The following is a 24,613-nucleotide window of genomic DNA, read 5'->3' as shown; positions in this document are numbered from 1 at the left end:
CTATGTCTCGTAGTGAAATAAAGATATGCTCGGGTCGACCCGAACGGTGATGATGGCGTCGAGGACGAGCTTAAGAATCGCCGCAACGCAGCCGATATTCCATGCATACATGTGTGCTAAATTTGTTCACCTGTGCTGCAAACGTGGGCATAAAGGCTCGCTCAATCGCAGGCCAGTCGCTGCTCGATTTTCCAGCCTTGCGTGCGCGATTCGCAAGCTACGGAGCGAATCATTGAGCGAGCCGAGCTTTCGGCAACGACGCCGCCCGCGGTCGCCGCGGGCGACGAACTGTGCGCTGCTCGCTGGCTGCCCTTGTCGTCGCTAAACCTAGCTGATTTCACATAGATGCTGTAGCTGAATGCGCTTCGAAACTGGCCAGCACTTAGGTGCTACCCTCGGCACCGTTTTACTCTGAACCCCGCGTCATAGGGAAATAAATATATGCTCGGTTTCCGCGACCCCTTCAGGAGCGGAGCTATAGCAGAGGCCAGGCGAACTCCAGAGCAGCAGCAAAGCGGCTATGGGAGGAAATTTGTATGGCTGTTATCGCTTCTACCAACAACTCGACATTGGCTAATGATACTCTATCCCAGAGCTTTGGTCGTGAACAAACAATACCAGTGCATTTTTCTGACGCCGGCATCCAGGCTGGCAGGCCGGCCCCGAGAAGCTAGCGCGCCCTTACGAATGTATGGCCGTAAGGGCGGAGGAGTAAAACAAGCACTGAACTCCCTTGAAGTACGCAGGAGTGGAAATGCCATTTTACTCTTTTGTCAAGAGGAGTGAACAGGACCTTTCACTCTTTCTCGTTTGTAGAGAGAGTAGATTGAGACCTGCAGGAGTAGCGAGGCTCTTTTACTCTTAATGAAGGAGTAGCAGTTCTTAGAGTGTATGTGTAGAACCCGGACAATATCTACTATTGAAAGAGGCCATGTTTCTTTTTTCATTGCACTAGCTGAAGAGCTAAAATGTGCTGCTGTTTAGTTGGAAGCTTCTCTAAGCTGGTTCCAAGATAAGATCGCATAACAAGCTCACGGTCTTTGAAACATCGATGCTTAGTTCAGTGGGCAAGGCTTAACGCCTGCAGGTGACTACCAGAACCAGCTTTCTCATACAAAAAAAAATTGCTGCAAATACTCCTCAAGGGAAGTTCTCGAAACCGTGGCGTAGACAGACTGTCATGACGTCGCAGTTAACCCCATTTCGCGGAGGCACCTTCCAGTCAGCTGCGATTTCACTTTCGGGGATCAACTGCGACGACACGGGTACCTGTAGAGGCACTGGCTAGTGGGTCTCTGGGGGAATTTAGGGTTGCCTCCTCGAGTCCTGTCTGGATGAGCCCTTTGTTCCTCCTCTCCACGTGCTTTCTCACTCTCCTCTCTCATCGGATCCTTCCCACCTGCTTGGACGCTATAAAACCTGAGACTTCTAGCCCAGATAGTCACTCTCCTGCACTGCAGTCATCGCGTTCTTTTCGCAGCAATATTAGCGTTCGATGAGAGTGCAAGTTGTCATTCGAATGTGCGGACTCCTTCCTGTTTGACATTTTTCTCCCAACCATATCATAGACGAAAGCCGGTCGTCGCTGCGAACTATTTCATCCACCTTGTGCGTGCGAAGGGCCCTGGTGGCAAGAACTTCCTCGGGACACCACTCTTGCCTTGTGTCATGGCGTGCATCCAGTGTTTGCCTGAAGTGATATGGGACGACATATTCTGCTTCCTCGATGGAGCCTCCCTGCTTTCCTTTGCCCAAGCAGCTCCCAGCCTCAAGAGCGCAGTCCTGCAGCCCAGACACGCCCGCACATTGACGTTCGCCATTGACACGGACAAGCGGACCCTGGACGAATTCCCTCGGTATCGTCTGTCCCGCCACGTGCAAGTACTACACTTCACCAACTGCCTAGTCCTTCCATCTAGAGCCATCCTTGGCTTCGTCGAAACCTGCAACAACCTCCTAGAATTGAGCATTGTGGGCTGCGTTGTCGAGCCCGTACCGTTGATTGAGTTGCTCGCATTGAACCTTGCAGTGGTGCGGAAGCTCGAATGGACTCTCCACGAGGAACGCTTCTATGAATCTTGGCTGGACAAAGCCGCTGGGCAGATGGGCGTCGGAACAGCGTCGTCGCAACTGAGCTTGGAAGAAATGTACATCGAAGTCGCAGCCACACCTGTAAGCGTCGCGTTCTTCAAGCTCCTCATGAACTGGTGCCGCGCGCTGCAGCGACTCCACATTCATGCCGTCCGCAAAGAGGTGGAAGGCCTACCGGGCGTCCAAGCGTGCACTCAGCTCATGCCGCCGCGACAGCATTTGACAAAGTCTTTCTCGTTTGAGCGTGTTCCGGCACCAGAAATGCAGCACAATGCCGGGGACTGGCTGGGCTACCCCTTTTACCAGGCTATGGACGTTGTTTGTGCCAACATCTTCTATACCCTCAACCCGGAACCAACCTGCAACTTTGTCCGCCCTTCCGAGCTGTTACAACAGGGAGTTCCGCTTCGAAGCACCCGCAGTGTCATCGTAGCCGTAGAAGCCGACGAGCGAGGACGCAGCCACATTCTCCAAGCTGCCTCGAAGCCTGAATATTGGCTGGACGTCAGCTGTGTCTAGATACTGCTAGCCTCAGCGCACACCTATAGGCTCCGTGCAGTTACCCAGGCGGCAGCACTGGATGGATGGATGGATGGATGGATGGATGGATGGATGGATGGATGGATGGATGGATGGATGGATGGATGGATGGATGGATGGATGGATGGATGGATGGATGGATGGATGGATGGATGGATGGATGGATGGATGGATGGATGGATGGATGGATGGATGGATGGATGGATGGATGGATGGATGGATGGATGGATGGATGGATGGATGGATGGATGGATGGATGGATGGATGGATGGATGGATGGATGGATGGATGGATGGATGGATGGATGGATGGATGGATGGATGGATGGATGGATGGATGGATGGATGGATGGATGGATGGATGGATGGATGGATGGATGGATGGATGGATGGATGGATGGATGGATGGATGGATGGATGGATGGATGGATGGATGGATGGATGGATGGATGGATGGATGGATGGATGGATGGATGGATGGATGGATGGATGGATGGATGGATGGATGGATGGATGGATGGATGGATGGATGGATGGATGGATGGATGGATGGATGGATGGATGGATGGATGGATGGATGGATGGATGGATGGATGGATGGATGGATGGATGGATGGATGGATGGATGGATGGATGGATGGATGGATGGATGGATGGATGGATGGATGGATGGATGGATGGATGGATGGATGGATGGATGGATGGATGGATGGATGGATGGATGGATGGATGGATGGATGGATGGATGGATGGATGGATGGATGGATGGATGGATGGATGGATGGATGGATGGATGGATGGATGGATGGATGGATGGATGGATGGATGGATGGATGGATGGATGGATGGATGGATGGATGGATGGATGGATGGATGGATGGATGGATGGATGGATGGATGGATGGATGGATGGATGGATGGATGGATGGATGGATGGATGGATGGATGGATGGATGGATGGATGGATGGATGGATGGATGGATGGATGGATGGATGGATGGATGGATGGATGGATGGATGGATGGATGGATGGATGGATGGATGGATGGATGGATGGATGGATGGATGGATGGATGGATGGATGGATGGATGGATGGATGGATGGATGGATGGATGGATGGATGGATGGATGGATGGATGGATGGATGGATGGATGGATGGATGGATGGATGGATGGATGGATGGATGGATGGATGGATGGATGGATGGATGGATGGATGGATGGATGGATGGATGGATGGATGGATGGATGGATGGATGGATGGATGGATGGATGGATGGATGGATGGATGGATGGATGGATGGATGGATGGATGGATGGATGGATGGATGGATGGATGGATGGATGGATGGATGGATGGATGGATGGATGGATGGATGGATGGATGGATGGATGGATGGATGGATGGATGGATGGATGGATGGATGGATGGATGGATGGATGGATGGATGGATGGATGGATGGATGGATGGATGGATGGATGGATGGATGGATGGATGGATGGATGGATGGATGGATGGATGGATGGATGGATGGATGGATGGATGGATGGATGGATGGATGGATGGATGGATGGATGGATGGATGGATGGATGGATGGATGGATGGATGGATGGATGGATGGATGGATGGATGGATGGATGGATGGATGGATGGATGGATGGATGGATGGATGGATGGATGGATGGATGGATGGATGGATGGATGGATGGATGGATGGATGGATGGATGGATGGATGGATGGATGGATGGATGGATGGATGGATGGATGGATGGATGGATGGATGGATGGATGGATGGATGGATGGATGGATGGATGGATGGATGGATGGATGGATGGATGGATGGATGGATGGATGGATGGATGGATGGATGGATGGATGGATGGATGGATGGATGGATGGATGGATGGATGGATGGATGGATGGATGGATGGATGGATGGATGGATGGATGGATGGATGGATGGATGGATGGATGGATGGATGGATGGATGGATGGATGGATGGATGGATGGATGGATGGATGGATGGATGGATGGATGGATGGATGGATGGATGGATGGATGGATGGATGGATGGATGGATGGATGGATGGATGGATGGATGGATGGATGGATGGATGGATGGATGGATGGATGGATGGATGGATGGATGGATGGATGGATGGATGGATGGATGGATGGATGGATGGATGGATGGATGGATGGATGGATGGATGGATGGATGGATGGATGGATGGATGGATGGATGGATGGATGGATGGATGGATGGATGGATGGATGGATGGATGGATGGATGGATGGATGGATGGATGGATGGATGGATGGATGGATGGATGGATGGATGGATGGATGGATGGATGGATGGATGGATGGATGGATGGATGGATGGATGGATGGATGGATGGATGGATGGATGGATGGATGGATGGATGGATGGATGGATGGATGGATGGATGGATGGATGGATGGATGGATGGATGGATGGATGGATGGATGGATGGATGGATGGATGGATGGATGGATGGATGGATGGATGGATGGATGGATGGATGGATGGATGGATGGATGGATGGATGGATGGATGGATGGATGGATGGATGGATGGATGGATGGATGGATGGATGGATGGATGGATGGATGGATGGATGGATGGATGGATGGATGGATGGATGGATGGATGGATGGATGGATGGATGGATGGATGGATGGATGGATGGATGGATGGATGGATGGATGGATGGATGGATGGATGGATGGATGGATGGATGGATGGATGGATGGATGGATGGATGGATGGATGGATGGATGGATGGATGGATGGATGGATGGATGGATGGATGGATGGATGGATGGATGGATGGATGGATGGATGGATGGATGGATGGATGGATGGATGGATGGATGGATGGATGGATGGATGGATGGATGGATGGATGGATGGATGGATGGATGGATGGATGGATGGATGGATGGATGGATGGATGGATGGATGGATGGATGGATGGATGGATGGATGGATGGATGGATGGATGGATGGATGGATGGATGGATGGATGGATGGATGGATGGATGGATGGATGGATGGATGGATGGATGGATGGATGGATGGATGGATGGATGGATGGATGGATGGATGGATGGATGGATGGATGGATGGATGGATGGATGGATGGATGGATGGATGGATGGATGGATGGATGGATGGATGGATGGATGGATGGATGGATGGATGGATGGATGGATGGATGGATGGATGGATGGATGGATGGATGGATGGATGGATGGATGGATGGATGGATGGATGGATGGATGGATGGATGGATGGATGGATGGATGGATGGATGGATGGATGGATGGATGGATGGATGGATGGATGGATGGATGGATGGATGGATGGATGGATGGATGGATGGATGGATGGATGGATGGATGGATGGATGGATGGATGGATGGATGGATGGATGGATGGATGGATGGATGGATGGATGGATGGATGGATGGATGGATGGATGGATGGATGGATGGATGGATGGATGGATGGATGGATGGATGGATGGATGGATGGATGGATGGATGGATGGATGGATGGATGGATGGATGGATGGATGGATGGATGGATGGATGGATGGATGGATGGATGTGGATGGATGGATGGATGGATGGATGGATGGATGGATGGATGGATGGATGGATGGATGGATGGATGGATGGATGGATGGATGGATGGATGGATGGATGGATGGATGGATGGATGGATGGATGGATGGATGGATGGATGGATGGATGGATGGATGGATGGATGGATGGATGGATGGATGGATGGATGGATGGATGGATGGATGGATGGATGGATGGATGGATGGATGGATGGATGGATGGATGGATGGATGGATGGATGGATGGATGGATGGATGGATGGATGGATGGATGGATGGATGGATGGATGGATGGATGGATGGATGGATGGATGGATGGATGGATGGATGGATGGATGGATGGATGGATGGATGGATGGATGGATGGATGGATGGATGGATGGATGGATGGATGGATGGATGATGGATGGATGGATGGATGGATGGATGGATGGATGGATGGATGGATGGATGGATGGATGGATGGATGGATGGATGGATGGATGGATGGATGGATGGATGGATGGATGGATGGATGGATGGATGGATGGATGGATGGATGGATGGATGGATGGATGGATGGATGGATGGATGGATGGATGGATGGATGGATGGATGGATGGATGGATGGATGGATGGATGGATGGATGGATGATGGATGGATGGATGGATGGATGGATGGATGGATGGATGGATGGATGGATGGATGGATGGATGGATGGATGGATGGATGGATGGATGGATGGATGGATGGATGGATGGATGGATGGATGGATGATGGATGGATGGATGGATGGATGGATGGATGGATGGATGGATGGATGGATGGATGGATGGATGGATGGATGGATGGATGGATGGATGGATGGATGGATGGATGGATGGATGGATGGATGGATGGATGGATGGATGGATGGATGGATGGATGGATGGATGGATGGATGGATGGATGGATGGATGGATGGATGGATGGATGGATGGATGGATGGATGGATGGATGGATGGATGGATGGATGGATGGATGATGGATGGATGGATGGATGGATGGATGGATGGATGGATGGATGGATGGATGGATGGATGGATGGATGGATGGATGGATGGATGGATGGATGGATGGATGGATGGATGGATGGATGGATGGATGGATGGATGGATGGATGGATGGATGGATGGATGGATGGATGGATGGATGGATGGATGGATGGATGGATGGATGGATGGATGGATGGATGATGATGGATGGATGGATGGATGGATGGATGGATGGATGGATGGATGGATGGATGGATGGATGGATGGATGGATGGATGGATGGATGGATGGAGATGGATGGATGGATGGATGGATGGATGGATGATGATGGATGGATGGATGGATGGATGGATGGATGGATGGATGGATGGATGGATGGATGGATGGATGGATGGATGGATGGATGGATGGATGGATGGATGGATGGATGGATATGGATGGATGGATGGATGGATGGATGGATGGATGGATGGATGGATGGATGGATGGATGGATGGATGGATGGATGGATGGATGGATGGATGGATGGATGGATGGATGGATGGATGGATGGATGGATGGATGGATGGATGGATGGATGGATGGATGGATGGATGGATGGATGGATGGATGGATGGATGGATGGATGGATGGATGGATGGATGGATGGATGGATGGATGGATGGATGGATGGATGGATGGATGGATGGATGGATGGATGGATGGATGGATGGATGGATGGATGGATGGATGGATGGATGGATGGATGGATGGATGGATGGATGGATGGATGGATGGATGGATGGATGGATGGATGGATGGATGGATGGATGGATGGATGGATGGATGGATGGATGGATGGATGGATGGATGGATGGATGGATGGATGGATGGATGATGGATGGATGGATGGATGGATGGATGGATGGATGGATGGATGGATGGATGGATGGATGGATGGATGGATGGATGGATGGATGGATGGATGGATGGATGGATGGATGGATGGATGGATGGATGGATGGATGGATGGATGGATGGATGGATGGATGGATGGATGGATGGATGGATGGATGGATGGATGGATGGATGGATGGATGGATGGATGGATGGATGGATGGATGGATGGATGGATGGATGGATGGATGGATGGATGGATGGATGGATGGATGGATGGATGGATGGATGGATGGATGGATGGATGGATGGATGGATGGATGGATGGATGGATGGATGGATGGATGGATGGATGGATGGATGGATGGATGGATGGATGGATGGATGGATGGATGGATGGATGGATGGATGGATGGATGGATGGATGGATGGATGGATGGATGGATGGATGGATGGATGGATGGATGGATGGATGGATGGATGGATGGATGGATGGATGGATGGATGGATGGATGGATGGATGGATGGATGGATGGATGGATGGATGGATGGATGGATGGATGGATGGATGGATGGATGGATGGATGGATGGATGGATGGATGGATGGATGGATGGATGGATGGATGGATGGATGGATGGATGGATGGATGGATGGATGGATGGATGGATGGATGGATGGATGGATGGATGGATGGATGGATGGATGGATGGATGGATGGATGGATGGATGGATGGATGGATGGATGGATGGATGGATGGATGGATGGATGGATGGATGGATGGATGGATGGATGGATGGATGGATGGATGGATGGATGGATGGATGGATGGATGGATGGATGGATGGATGGATGGATGGATGGATGGATGGATGGATGGATGGATGGATGGATGGATGGATGGATGGATGGATGGATGGATGGATGGATGGATGGATGGATGGATGGATGGATGGATGGATGGATGGATGGATGGATGGATGGATGGATGGATGGATGGATGGATGGATGGATGGATGGATGGATGGATGGATGGATGGATGGATGGATGGATGGATGGATGGATGGATGGATGGATGGATGGATGGATGGATGGATGGATGGATGGATGGATGGATGGATGGATGGATGGATGGATGGATGGATGGATGGATGGATGGATGGATGGATGGATGGATGGATGGATGGATGGATGGATGGATGGATGGATGGATGGATGGATGGATGGATGGATGGATGGATGGATGGATGGATGGATGGATGGATGGATGGATGGATGGATGGATGGATGGATGGATGGATGGATGGATGGATGGATGGATGGATGGATGGATGGATGGATGGATGGATGGATGGATGGATGGATGGATGGATGGATGGATGGATGGATGGATGGATGGATGGATGGATGGATGGATGGATGGATGGATGGATGGATGGATGGATGGATGGATGGATGGATGGATGGATGGATGGATGGATGGATGGATGGATGGATGGATGGATGGATGGATGGATGGATGGATGGATGGATGGATGGATGGATGGATGGATGGATGGATGGATGGATGGATGGATGGATGGATGGATGGATGGATGGATGGATGGATGGATGGATGGATGGATGGATGGATGGATGGATGGATGGATGGATGGATGGATGGATGGATGGATGGATGGATGGATGGATGGATGGATGGATGGATGGATGGATGGATGGATGGATGGATGGATGGATGGATGGATGGATGGATGGATGGATGGATGGATGGATGGATGGATGGATGGATGGATGGATGGATGGATGGATGGATGGATGGATGGATGGATGGATGGATGGATGGATGGATGGATGGATGGATGGATGGATGGATGGATGGATGGATGGATGGATGGATGGATGGATGGATGGATGGATGGATGGATGGATGGATGGATGGATGGATGGATGGATGGATGGATGGATGGATGGATGGATGGATGGATGGATGGATGGATGGATGGATGGATGGATGGATGGATGGATGGATGGATGGATGGATGGATGGATGGATGGATGGATGGATGGATGGATGGATGGATGGATGGATGGATGGATGGATGGATGGATGGATGGATGGATGGATGGATGGATGGATGGATGGATGGATGGATGGATGGATGGATGGATGGATGGATGGATGGATGGATGGATGGATGGATGGATGGATGGATGGATGGATGGATGGATGGATGGATGGATGGATGGATGGATGGATGGATGGATGGATGGATGGATGGATGGATGGATGGATGGATGGATGGATGGATGGATGGATGGATGGATGGATGGATGGATGGATGGATGGATGGATGGATGGATGGATGGATGGATGGATGGATGGATGGATGGATGGATGGATGGATGGATGGATGGATGGATGGATGGATGGATGGATGGATGGATGGATGGATGGATGGATGGATGGATGGATGGATGGATGGATGGATGGATGGATGGATGGATGGATGGATGGATGGATGGATGGATGGATGGATGGATGGATGGATGGATGGATGGATGGATGGATGGATGGATGGATGGATGGATGGATGGATGGATGGATGGATGGATGGATGGATGGATGGATGGATGGATGGATGGATGGATGGATGGATGGATGGATGGATGGATGGATGGATGGATGGATGGATGGATGGATGGATGGATGGATGGATGGATGGATGGATGGATGGATGGATGGATGGATGGATGGATGGATGGATGGATGGATGGATGGATGGATGGATGGATGGATGGATGGATGGATGGATGGATGGATGGATGGATGGATGGATGGATGGATGGATGGATGGATGGATGGATGGATGGATGGATGGATGGATGGATGGATGGATGGATGGATGGATGGATGGATGGATGGATGGATGGATGGATGGATGGATGGATGGATGGATGGATGGATGGATGGATGGATGGATGGATGGATGGATGGATGGATGGATGGATGGATGGATGGATGGATGGATGGATGGATGGATGGATGGATGGATGGATGGATAGGAGCGCCCCCTTTGAAACGGGGTGGTGGCAATTGCCACCATGCTCATTTTTCTTTATTTATTATTTTTTTTTTGTTCACTGTGTTGGCAATTCTCATTAAGATTCTCCATCACCTTTGCCTACGGTTTCTTACAATTCTAACCTTATGCCACATCTCTGCTTTTCAGCCACCAATCCTCCAATCGATTTTTGCTGACTTCCACTGCAGATTTATTTACATGACCATTGTTATCTTTAAACCCTAGGGCCTCAGAAAGAGTGACTGTGCCTGCATCGACATCCGGATGGATATCATCACATTTGATTATGATGTGTTCAATTGTTTCCACAGATATACCACACACTGCACATGTGTCATCTTCTTCGTTAAATTTCTTTTTGTAGCTGCGCGTTCTAAGACACCCTGATCTAGCTTCAAAAAGTAGGGCACTGCCTCTTGAGTTATCATAGAAAAATTCTTTCCTGATCTGCCTTTTCCAGAATCGATATAGTTCTACACTATGTTTCTTTTCCATTTAATTCATCCCATTTTTAACTTCCGCGTTTTTAACCTGTCGTTTAATGCTCTTTCTTTCTCCGTCCTCATGACCGGCATACTTACTAGTTAGTTTTCTAGTTCTTTTCCGCCACTGTGAGTCAACGTTCTTTCTGTATAAATATTTAAATACCTTAGCTGCCCATCTGTTATCGTCCAATTTCCTCAGGCGTTCTTCATATAGTATTTTACTCTTAGCTTCCCGTGCCTCGAACGATGCCCAGCCCATATCCCCTTGTACTGCCTCGTTTGTGGTTTTGCCGTGGGCACCTAGTGCTAATTTTCCAACAGCTCTCTGATTTACGTCTAAGCTCGACTGAACTTCTGCCCTTAAGCACAGAACCGCATTGCCGAAAGTAAGTCCCGGCACCATTATTCCTTTCCAAATACCTCTGAGTACTTCATATTTGTTGTACCCCCATAATGCCCTATGTTTCATTATCCCGGCGTCTCTTCGTCCTTTTGCCCTAAGAGCCTGTTCATGCTTTTCCGTGTATATCTGCCCTTCGTTTAGCCATATCCCGAGGTATTTGTATTCGGCCACTTTGGGTATTTCGTGGCCTTGTATTGTAAGCACCTGATCAGTTGTATCGTTAAAAATCATCACACCTGATTTAGTTGCGCTAAAACTGAATCCTAGAGCGTCTCCTTCGTCTCCACAGCAATTAACCAAAGTTTGTAAATCTTCCTGGCTATCTGCTAACAGTACAATATCGTCCGCATAGATCAAACCCGGGAGTCGCTGCTCAACTACATTTCCGCCTAATCTGTCCGTGAACAAGCAGCGCTACCTAGCGGCCGCCAGATAAACTGTGGAGGGAGAAGTGCGTCCATCTCACGTACGGACAGGGGAGATTTGGGAATGCTGTCATGTGCCGGAATTCTATTTTTGCATCCGTGTGTCGCTATTTCCTGAATTTATAATTTAGCGTAGCTCATTGTGGGTATTCACGCCTTTTTTGTCGTCTGTGAGCGTTTGCGTTGTGCGCGTATGCATGCTTTTCAGCAGCAGCAGCCCGCAAGCACCATGTCAAGCGGCGTACCTACGATAATTACAGCAGGTTTCAGCGAACTGAAACATCTGGATAGCTTCTTTCGTGGTGCAAACGTGCGCAAAGGACGGCTGCTTCTTGAAGCTGTCATGTGTTCGATGTGCGGGAGTGGCTGCAAGCAGATGGGTCAGAAATTACCGCAAAGTGCGTGCCGCAGACTCGGCTGAATGCTCCGGCGCGGTGCGTGACCATTCAGGTAAAATTGCTGAACAAAAATATTGTTCAGAGCTCCAAGAAAAATTAAATTTTCCAGGTTGACAAAAACCGAAGCGTGCTAGCGGCCAGTTGCGACTGTCAAGCAGGAGTGGCCGGGAAGTGCAAACATGCTGCTGCTGCCGCGCTGTTTGTACACACCACCACGTGCGACAGCAAAACAAGCCGTCCACGAGCGTGGGGTGTGCCTTCGCCCAAAAAATATTATCCCAAATATTTACTAATTGGAGACACTCTGAAAGAAAAAGGTAGGGAACCTTCACAACGCTCATCTTACTGAAAATGTTTATAAGATTGCCGGATTATAGGGCAGTTATTAATGACCCTGTTTTCATGTTTCAGTGCGTGCGAAGAGTGTTCCAGCCACCCATGTCCTGAAGTTCTTCGGCAGCATAAACTGCCCACTAGTGGATGCCTTCGCGCTGATTTCCAGAGCTTATCCCCTAAGCCCCTACAAGCTCTTTCTGCGCAGTCCCGCTCATTACACCTATTTGAGTGGGAAAGAACCTACCAGAAAATTGACTGCTTTTCTTCTGAGCTGCATGAGGGCAGGCTCATTCTGAAGAGGATCAATTTCATTGAGAGGTCAGTATTCTCTTTGCGTGCATGTCAGACCAGTGCTTTTAATTGTAGAGGCAGTCCACCCTTTGAGCAGAGTGAAATGACCTATACATTGCATAAACTTGCAAAAATTCCACCAAGCTCTTCTTGACATACTCTGTGTAGGTTGCCTGGCCGTCTGCTGCAGGTGTACCAAAAATACGTAGCAATTCTACCAGAGGATGTCGTCACTTTGTGTGAACAAACACGTGTGAACAGAGCTCTCTGGGGAACCAAAAGGTTTCCCAGAATCACCGCAACAAAAGTGCGACAGATCTTTATTTTCAAAGCAGAGAAAAAAAGTTTTCACAATACTGAGACGGTATTTATTATCACTGCTAAAACTTCCTTTAGGCACATAGGATCCTGACCTGCCGCGACGAGTGCCTTCCTGACCGCGCCTAGCGCATGGTAACGGAGGTGTCCTTCAGTGGTCCCTCTGTGCGGTATCAAGTGGCAATGTAGCCAAAAGCTCGTGCAGCATTTGAAAAACGGTATGACGTGAGGGTAGCCGAGTTTGGTTTAGTTGTGTGCCCCGAGGAGCCTTGGCTGGCATGCTCACCTGACGGCATATTTAGGTAAGCTGTTTGAAAAATTTATTTTGCTCAGAGCACACATATTTTTTTTTCAGGGACAAGGACGGAGATACCATCCTGCTTGAAATTAAGTGCCCACACAGCCGCAGAAGCACCACGCTGAGAAACAAGCATATGTTGAATTATTTGTGTGGTGATGAAGACATCTCCCTACGAAGCAGTCATCAATACTTCACACAAGTTCAGCTCTGTATGCATGTGCTTGGGCTCGAAGTGTGCACTTTTATGTGTACTCTAGCGCGGATGCGCTAATGATACCTGTGAAAAAAAGACAACGACCCCTTGCTGTCCGCACTGCCAAAGCTGAGGAGTTTTTATTTTCAGCACTTTTTAAAGGTGTTGCATGAATGCGCAGGCCTATGAGGCAAATATGGACTGTGAAATAAAAAATGTGCATGAGTGCACGTATGTGAAAGGGCTGAAACCAAGCAGTTTTGTACCAAATTACATTTATGTAGGTTGCACAATAAATACAGTTCATATATCATGTGCACGGCAATTTTTTCACCCAATGCTGTCTTTTGCAAACATAGAACTCTTCAAATTGGTTATTACAGCTATCATATGCAAGATTGCATCAGCATAAGCAGTGAATTAGCATGGAACCTCATGTGTGATATTGTCACGTTGTAGTGACGGCAGTCCAGCGGTCAGGAAGACAGCAGGAAAGACTTTCAAACGAAGCTCTTTATTTGGGCTGACTTGCGCCCTCAAAAGAACTGAATCACTCGGCGGCGGCGTAAGCAACAGGCGTGCTCGGCGGTCGTCGAACTACGAATGCCCGCCGCTCGCGGCATCGCTCAATTTAAAGATGGCAAAGAAACTTCAAGATAGCAGGGCAAGATCATCTACAGTAATCTGGAAAAACCTAGATGCAGCCTTTCATGGCTGCGATCAATCGAGATTAGACTGGTCGCTTCTCGCGTCACGAACAAAAATGATAACAGCCCTTTCCTGCAGCCTTGAGCGTGAACGAACAAACACTACAATGATACGTGGCATTACCCCCCTTTCAAAGAAGCATCGTCTCGATGCTTTAGAATGAACTTAAACACGGAGAATGTTTCGAGAACTTAGAGACCTTTAGCATTCCTGATAAGGTGTAAGGGCAGCGGTAAAAGCTTCAAGTCTGGCCGTGTCGTCGTCGGTGTTGTCGTCGGTGTTGCCGTAGTTTTTGTCGTCGTATTTGTCGTCGTAGGGATCGTCGTCGTCGTAGGGGTCGTCGTCGTCGTAGGGGTCGTCGTAGGGGTCGTCGTCGTCGTAGGGGTCGTCGTCTTCGTAGGGGTCGTCGTCTTCGTAGGGGTCGTCGTCTTCGTAGGGGTCGTCGTCGTCGTAGGGGTATGGTATTCTGTTTTCGTCGATGGAGGATCTTAGTTCTTGCGCTCAGAAGCAACCTCAGAGGCTGCTTTATTCAGTTTAACCTTCGGGGGCTGGGGAAGCGTCCACGCACTGCGTAGCCTCAGGTAGGAGATACGAAGCGCGGTGACGATGGCGACGGGGAACGTGATAGTCGGCTGGGCGTTGAGTATTCTTCCCGACGCAAGAACTCCTAGATTTCGGCTGGTCGCTGGCCGGGTCGGGGTCGTGAGGCGTCGTAAGGGAACCCTCGGATGCCCATTCTCCTGTATGGGCAGTACCGGGGAATGTACCCAGCACCTCCACCAGATGTCACGTTGTAGTGACGGCAGTCCAGCGGTCAGGAAGACAGCAGGAAAGACTTTCAAACGAAGCTCTTTATTTGGGCTGACTTGCGCCCTCAAAAGAACTGAATCACTCGGCGGCGGCGTAAGCAACAGGCGTGCTCGGCGGTCGTCGAACTACGAATGCCCGCCGCTCGCGGCATCGCTCAATTTAAAGATGGCAAAGAAACTTCAAGATAGCAGGGCAAGATCATCTACAGTAATCTGGAAAAACCTAGATGCAGCCTTTCATGGCTGCGATCAATCGAGATTAGACTGGTCGCTTCTCGCGTCACGAACAAAAATGATAACAGCCCTTTCCTGCAGCCTTGAGCGTGAACGAACAAACACTACAATGATACGTGGCAATATCAAATATTTTCAGCCGCTGAATGACCCTCTCGACATGTATTCACACAGAGGCAGTCTCGTATGTGGCGTTTACCTCTGACTCAGTGAACTGCTGGCTACTAGCAAATGGTGGCATTACCAATGTCGCTTTATGGGCACCGACACCTGTCTTTATGCCAGGAAACCCTTGTCTGCTAAGACCAGGTCGCCTAGCTCTAGAAGTGACAGTAATCCAGACTAAAAACTTGCTACTGATTCTGTTGTTCGCCCTCCGAATCCTCTTGACACGAAAGTTACGAGTCCATTGGGTGCAATACCATTTACATATTTGATGGTATGCCTGCTTTTGTAATGTGAATACCATAGGTTCTGTTTTTCCACTCCATGTGAGATTTCAGTTTCAAGGTCTGTGCAGTCAATTATTACTCTACAACTCGGGTAGTGCTCCTTGAATGCGGGTGGCATTATTGACTGAATAACGGTTTGTGATGGCCAGTAAACCCAACTTTTTGTAGCCGCATTCAAATTCACAAGGATTGCCTTGAAAATGCGTGCTGCGGTAGTTCTGTGTACATTAAAAAGTGCTCTAAGACCAGTAAATGGCATGCAATGCCTTAACTTCATCAGAAATAGCAGAAGTTTGTTCTCAGTACACAACTAGCTCACAGCCCTTCTCATGGGTGGCAAAACGCTAAAAAGAGCAAAAACATTGAAACTAACAGCTGTTAAAGCATGAAGCTTGTCTTCATCTTTGGAAAGTGAGCTGTGACCAGCAAAAATAGGTTTTTTATACAAAGGGCCACAGCTTTTGTCAGTAAAAACCGTATAAAAACTGCCCACGCTTGTAGTGCACACCTCCTTATGGCTAATGTAACATGAGGCATGCCCGTCCGCCAGCTCAGAAATGAACGTGACTTCACTGCTGAAGGACGAGTGTCCATCTTCTGTCATTGTTGACACCTGGAAACAATAAATTAAAACACAATTACTAATCAAAATCAAGACCCAGCCTTTAAACCCGCCCCTGACGCAGAATATGCCATATTTCTTACGTGAACACGTCGAAGGTCAGAATCACACTGAGCCTCTTCACTGCTGTCAAAAGCCACAAGACCGCTGCCACCGCAAGCAGCTTGAGTGTCCGGAACTATGGCCTCCATTGCGCTCGTGTGTGTACGTGTTTCTCCCTTCCGTCTTGTGTTATTCTGCGCAAAGTTTTCTTGAACATTAGCACCCTATTGAATGAATGAGTAAATGACCATTGTTCAACTTTTGCTGCACAGAAAACATAGGTGATCAAAAAAATATTCACAATAACCGCCTGACAGGCTTCATCCCTCACAGAAATTAATAAATTCATTACCGCTTCAGCAGCCTGCTTGTCCCGCAGCATCCGTTGTCCTTGTCTTCTTCTTTTCCTGGTGCAACAACAGTATTTTTGCAAAATAAACGAAAATTCCAATGTTCATCTTCTCAAATTACAGATGAATGCATCACATGAAATATCATGAATATCTTCAATAACTGTGAGCAAAGACCTTTTACGGTAATTGGAACCCTTTAACCTCGCATAGCGGTCTTCAGAGAGTGGCCCAGGTGCCGCCTTGTACGTAACAGGAAATATGGAGAGGTAGTAGGCTGGATGTCCTTCTTCATTTGCCTTCACACCGCCCACAAAGTGTTTGCTGCAGATTCTTGTGTAAGGAGTAGGTTGCCAGTCTGCGCCGTCTTTGATGCGGATTTAAAAAAAAAATCTCTGTGTGTTCAGAATTGTAAACTGCGTGGTTTGACGCCCCGAAGCGACTAAGGGGGACGCCGCAGTGGTGGACTCCTGAATAATTTAGACCACCTAGGGCAAGAGAACTTAAACTGACATCGCGTACCAAACGCGTTTAGCGCTTCGCCTCCATCAAAATGCAGAGGGGGGCAAACCCGCGTTATCGTGGCAGTAGTCGAGCGGCGAATCCCTGAGCTACGATAGCGGGGCAATAACAACAAAAAATGTTCTCAAAGCTTAACACAGCAGGCAACCTAAGGCTACGTGCCACAAGCGCACACTAATAAGTACAAAAATCGCATATCCTAAGCTCAACGGATAATGTTTACAGCCTTGCTGAGGCAAAAGTTTACGGCGAACAACAGGCGACCTCATTACAACACCGCATTTGAGTATGAAAATAATGCATTGCATCTGATGAAGTATGTAAAGGGAGTCACCACAGCATCCTGAGTCATGAACAAATGAACGGAACAATACATGCCGACGAACGTTTGCTAGGATGGCGATGCGACTCACTTTTGCCGACGGACAAGAGTAACCCAGCGTTCCCGTCTCTTCGCTTCGTACGGCTTGCTTGGAAACCTAAAAAAACTTGTTCCAGGTGACTTCGCGTAGCTGCTGTTGCAATTTACAACGCAGCAATTGATGTTAGAACGCGACATGTTGCCAACGCAATGGGCGACCGACGCTGCGACGGACTGAAACACACGCACGCTCGGACAGCCTCACGGTGCGCGTCTCCCGCCAGCTCTCCGCTTTTTGCCGCGAGGGGCGCCCTTATCGGCTTTCGCGTAGGGTGCCTCGATGCGAACGGCGGTGCTGTCATCGAGGCACCCTACTCTCGCGTGCACAGACTGTGAAAGGTGCTAGCTCGAGTGAGCATGCATTTTCGTCGCGTTGGTTGTGCACGTGGTTGGGCTCCGCCATGCAGTGAAGGATGTGTTATTGTGAAGCTTCGCGCGGTTCCAAGACGAGCAGGGGAGACGATGGTGGATGGATGGATAGAAGCGTACCCTTTGAAACGGGGTGGTGGCGATTGCCACCATGCTCAGCTTTTCTTTATTTATTATTTTTTGTTTACTGTGTTGGCAATTCTGATTAAGATTCGCCATCATCTTTCCCTACGGTTTCCTACACTTCTAACCTTATGCCACATCTCTGCTTTTCAGCCACCAATCTTCCAATCGCTTTTTGCTAACTTCCACTGCAGATTTATTTACATTACCATTGTTATCTTTAAACCCTAAGGCCTCAGGAAGAGTCACTGTGCCTGCATCGACATCCGGATGAATACCATCACATTTGATTATGAGGTGTTCAATTGCTTCCACAGATCTACCACACACTGCACATGTGTCATCTTCTTCGTTTAATTTCTTTTTGTAGCTGCGCGTTCTAAGACACCCTGACCTAGCTTCAAAAAGTAGGGCACTGCCTCTTGAGTTGTCGTAGAAAAATTCTTTCCTAATCTGCCTTTGGGGGGTGGGGGGGGGGTTGGGTCAGCGCCATCTTTTTGGTTAGGTTGGCTGGAGGGGAGAGAGTCATTTTCCTTTACACAGGTTTTGTGGTTCCGAGAAAAGTCCTCGAGCGGAAAGGTGAAGAAACGGAGATCGTGGAAGGATGCACGAACGGCGAAGCGCGTAGCTGCGCGCGAGGAAAAACAGCTTCGAGATAGTGACATTCAAAAAGAAAAAATAGCCCTTCGCGGGGTTGGTGGTCAGCCCGCTACCTGGAAAAAAGCGCGGCCGGGAGAACAGGTGGGGAGATATTGGACTTGAGAGAGAGAGGGAAGGGGGCCAAAATTCGTGAAAAATGTTTGCAATTTTCGAAAAATGAGTCACATGGTCACAGGCAGTACAAAAGGCAATATCTACAAGAAACAAGTGGATGGGAAATACGGAAGCGTCAAAGTATTGTTGTAAATCCGCAGGAAAAGCATAAAAACTTTGAAGTGAAAAGCTTGGAGCTTCAAGATGGTTTGGTTTGGTTTGGTTTATGGGGTTTAACGTCCCAATTTCGCCAAAACAACTTCAAACACTCGCGTATTTTGCGGGGCCGTATGATGTGGTTTCTGTTAGTTCAAGATGGCTTAAAATGTTACCACATAATAACAAAAATATAAAGCAAAAAAAAATCCAAGCAGAATGCGCGCTCTTTCATAGTTTCATGTACCCTACAGCTAGGTTAACATGCGTCTAACGCCATTTGTCAGTCGATTTATTCGCTGGTCGTCGAAGAATCCTGAAATTCTTTGTTCGTGTGGAAGTTTCGCGCAAAAAAAGCAAAAACAAACAAAGGCATGTTGAATTCTGGTTCGCAACTACTTTCGATGGCTTTCATCAATAAAGGTGATGTTCGAAAGAAAAAAAAAACTTGCGAGTAAATATGCAAAGACGTGAGCAAGAGCTATATAGCCCCTGTTACAAATTACTCAACAGAAGAATAAAACGGACAAAAACAGCAATTTCCAGCGCTACAATTTGCTTAAAAGGAAGTAAATAGCAAATCAGAAAACACGGGAAAGGCGCGATCACAGCACACGACGTAGGGAAGCGTAGGAATCGCTTAGCACGTGTCCGCGTGCGTTTATGATGCACCCGCCTAATATTTCACGCGCGCAACGCATGATTCGAAATTACAAGGCGACTGCTTCGTGTCTGGACGTTGCCAAAACTGCGCACAATTTCGGTTTACCGAACGCACTTGCACTAATCTATTACGTTTGTATCGAGATCTCCATGAAGCAGACACCAGCTGCGCACTGCGGGAGTGAATTCCTAGAGCGAATAAAAAAAAAGTGATTATCTTTATTCCAAAAATTTAATCAAATGAAACTTATTTGATTTTTGTTGAAGGCGTCTCGGGTGTAATCAGAAAGCCGTTGTCAAAATTGGAAGTTCCTAACATTTGTCTGTAGCTTCTTTATTCTGTTGTTTTATTTTGCTGTATTGAAATTTACTGTTAATGTACTTGCCCCCTACAATAATGCCTCTCAGGGCGCTCTAGGTACACTGAATAAATAAATAAATGAATAAAATAGACAGTTTTCTTAAATAGCATAGCCAAATCTGGCAAACAGTGGGAGAACTATGGCTAACATGGCCCGTGATAGCCATGATTTTAAGATGGCACAACCGACAATGGCAAAAAGCGTGAAAATTCTGGCTAACCTGGCCCATGATATCCAGGATTTTGTGATGGCACAACCGACAATGGCAAAGAGTGGGAAAATTCTGGCTAACCTGGCCCACGATAGCCAGGATTTTGTAATGCCACAGCCAGTATTGGGAAAGCGATGGACAACCAGGGCCATCATTGGATGCGGCAGTGAGTGGTTCAGACAATATTGGAAACTCATTGGGAACCCGGGGCCTACTTAGGGCCATGCTTTGCCAACAATATTCCAATATTGGCCCGCTGTCATGTGCTACCTGGGAGTCCACCGGAAAACTTTTACTTGTATTACCAGCCGGTACCCGGCAGCACTGGGGGTCGAACCCCGCACCTTCCATATGCAAGGCGTGTGGACAAACCATTCGGTCACCGATGCATTGGTCAAGAGTGGCGACTGACACAAACTTTTGGAGGTTTAGTTCGTGTCGTTTTAAGATTGTTTATGTGCTCTTGATCCTCTTTGCTCAAACAAAAGTGCTGCTGATAGCAGAAGCGATAAACCACGAACTATGAACCGATGACGACACCGATCTTTCATTCTTTCTTGCCCTCTTTCCCTTGCCCCTCTGGCTATATAATACCCCTTGATTCGAGAATAAAGCGTCAATCTCCGGCCTGGCTAGCTGTCTGATGCATCGACCGGGAGCGGCTTGTCCACCGACAACGCCTTTACAACAGTGGCGACCTGGCTGAAGCAGGAGCATCGGCCCAAGACAGCGCCACACATGGGTCACAGGCTACCGGACTTCGACGATGAAGAAGATATGTGGCAAGCTTACCTAGTGAAAGTTGAAGCGTACATGGAGGTCAATGAAATCACAGTTGACGCAAAGAAAAGGGTCTTTCTCGTAGCCGCCCTTGGGACAAAGACAGTTGAAGTTTATGCAGTAAAGTTGGTTGCTTGGTTTCCGGGGTTTGACGTCCCAAAGCGAGCCGGGCTATGAGAGACGCCGTAGTGAAGGGCTCCGGAAATTTCGAGCACCTGGGGTTCATTACCTTGCACGGACATCGCACAGTACACGGGCGTCTAGAATTTCGCCTCCATCGAAGTTCGGCTGCCGCGGCCGGGATAGAACCCGCGTCTTTCGGGTCAGCAGCCGAGCACCGTAACTGCTGAGCCACCATGGCGGCTTTATGCAGCAAAGTAGCGCCAGCAAAAACAAGTTCGCTGACCTACGATGAGGTGGTCAAGACTGAACAGCTACTATGATCCTACACCAAACGGAATAGCCGAAAGTTTCAAGTTATTCAACCGCTATTAGAAAGAAGAGGAATACGTTTGTGAATTGTCCTGTGTTCTTCTTCTCCTCGTGTCTCGTTCTTTCGCTGGTGAAGTTATGTCTTCGTGAATTTATTGTAGCTGTACGACAAATAGCACAGAAGTGCATTTTTTTTCTATGCTAGACAGAATGATCAGAGACCGCATCGTGTGCGGCGTCAGATCGAAAAAGTTTGCAAAAGCAGCTTCTGGCGAAAAAGGACCTGTCGCTGAAGGAAGCCGAGGCTCTCGCGCTAGCTGCAGAAAGAGCCAAACATTATTCACGGGGCATAACCGGACAGGCTCAGGATGCTAACGTCTTCAATATAACTCGTGGGCGCCAACGAAAGAGCGAAAAGCTGAAGTTCCGGCCACAAAAGCAATGCCAGTGCTGCGGGAACTATGGCCACAAGACGGCAGCGTGTCGCTTTAACAGGCGGCAATGTTTCACATGTAGACAGTACGGTAATATAGCCAGGATCTGCTCATCATCGGACATCGTTAACAGAACCGGTATCATGGAAGAGCAAACGCGGCAGGAATTGGAGGAGAGTCATAGCAGTACATCGCAGATTTGATCTCTCCGCACGAAGGAGACACTGCTACCGCCCATTCAGAAAACATTCACATGGAACGGCGTTGACCTAAACATGGACGTTGACTCTGGGTCCCCAGTCTGCGTAATTTCAAAAGCTATTTATGACAAGCATCGTAAGGAATGGCCTCCGCTTGCGAAATCGCCGATAAAGTTGTCGGGCTATCTCGGGAAGCTGCCCGTGCTTGGGGTAATGAACATGTGCAGGCGCGGACAAAAGTAAACGGAGCACGCAACTGTCTTAGAATATTTATCACGCGTCACCTAATCGAAATTTCTAGCAGTGGTACGCGCATGCTGGTAGAGGAGGTTGGTGGGCTTTCTTGTAGACAAACAACGCTTCTTCGTTACCAGTGGAGAAAGAGTGATTTCACTTCAAACGCAATAGCGTGCTCCGTTTGCTTGTGGCCGCGCCTGTACGTGCCTTATCAAGCAGCGACAGTTGAATGCAACCTGTTGGTGTTAAACTGCAAAGGCCCCCGTCTTTATGTCCGGGATTTATTGCAGACTCTGAATGACACGGGAACAACAAGGCCAGCGCAATTTCGCCAGCCGCCGCTCCACCGGCTTTGGCACTAATGAACAACTACGCCGATCTTTTCACCGAGACCATCGGACTCCTGAAAGGCTGGCCAGCCCAGGTTCATCTCAAGAACGGAGCGCCTCCGAAGTTTTTCAAGGCAAGGAAGGTTCCTTTAGCGTACAAAGAGAAAGTGTCACAGGAAGTACTTGAAGCTGGGCTTGTTGGTGCATATTCGTGAAAGACATGAGAGCGCAAAACGGCAACACGGACGAGTAAGGGAACAGGACGAGCGCTGCACTTTCAACAGGATTTATTCAAAGAAGAACGCTTATATAGCCTTTGCGCTTATCCATTCTCTTGATCGCAGACAATCGCCTCTCACAGATATGCATCAAGAAACAGCATTTGACTGTGGCGAAGAACAACGGACGTGTCACTAATGCAAATATCACCTCTATTCTTGATATAGAAGGCTTCCGCAAGCTCACGTTCTCTCCTATCTCGGACAGAACGTGAGCTTGTGGAAGCCTTCTATATCAAGAAGAGAGGTGATAGTTGCATTAGTGACACGTCCGTTGTTCTTCGCCACAGTCAAATGCTGTTTCTTGATGCATATCTGTGAGAGGTGATTGTCTGCGACCAAGAGCACGGATAAGGGCAAAGGCTCGATAAACGTTCTTCTTTGAATAAATCCTGTTGAAAGTGCAGCGCTCGTCCTGTTCCCTTATTCGAACGTGTTGCCGTTTTGCGCTCTCATGTCTTTCACGAGTGCCACAGGAGTTGGATAGGCTCGCGGAAGCGGGGATAATATCTCCAGTGCCATATTCGGAATGGGCCATGCCCATTGTTCCCGTCATGAAGAAGGGCGGCTTGGTGCGCATTTGTGGAGATTTTAAAGCTACACTAAATCCATTGTGTGAGATTGAGCAATACCCGCTACCAGTTATTGACGATATGTTTGCCAATTTAGCAGAAGCGGAACGGTTCACTGTACTACACCTGCGGGATACCTA

General features: G+C 48.6%; 1 pseudogene across 1 annotated transcript; it reads right to left on the bottom strand.

Moving 5' to 3' along the window:
- Positions 1-16,241: 16,241 nt before the first annotated feature.
- On the bottom strand, positions 16,242-18,765 carry LOC149328622 (uncharacterized; annotated as a pseudogene). Its single transcript, XR_016285675.1, has 5 exons — positions 18,567-18,765; positions 17,809-18,003; positions 17,634-17,688; positions 17,323-17,505; positions 16,242-17,230 (listed from the first exon to the last, which is right to left on the bottom strand). The product of XR_016285675.1 is annotated as an uncharacterized LOC149328622 (transcript).
- Positions 18,766-24,613: the final 5,848 nt, after the last annotated feature.

The sequence above is a fragment of the Amblyomma mixtum genome, chromosome 9 (genome assembly GCF_055824585.1).
Source record: "Amblyomma mixtum isolate Tamu chromosome 9, ASM5582458v1, whole genome shotgun sequence".
Classification (NCBI taxonomy): domain Eukaryota; kingdom Metazoa; phylum Arthropoda; class Arachnida; order Ixodida; family Ixodidae; genus Amblyomma; species Amblyomma mixtum.
Note: the sequence above shows the minus strand (reverse complement) of the source record. Positions and strands in the feature narration are given on the sequence as shown.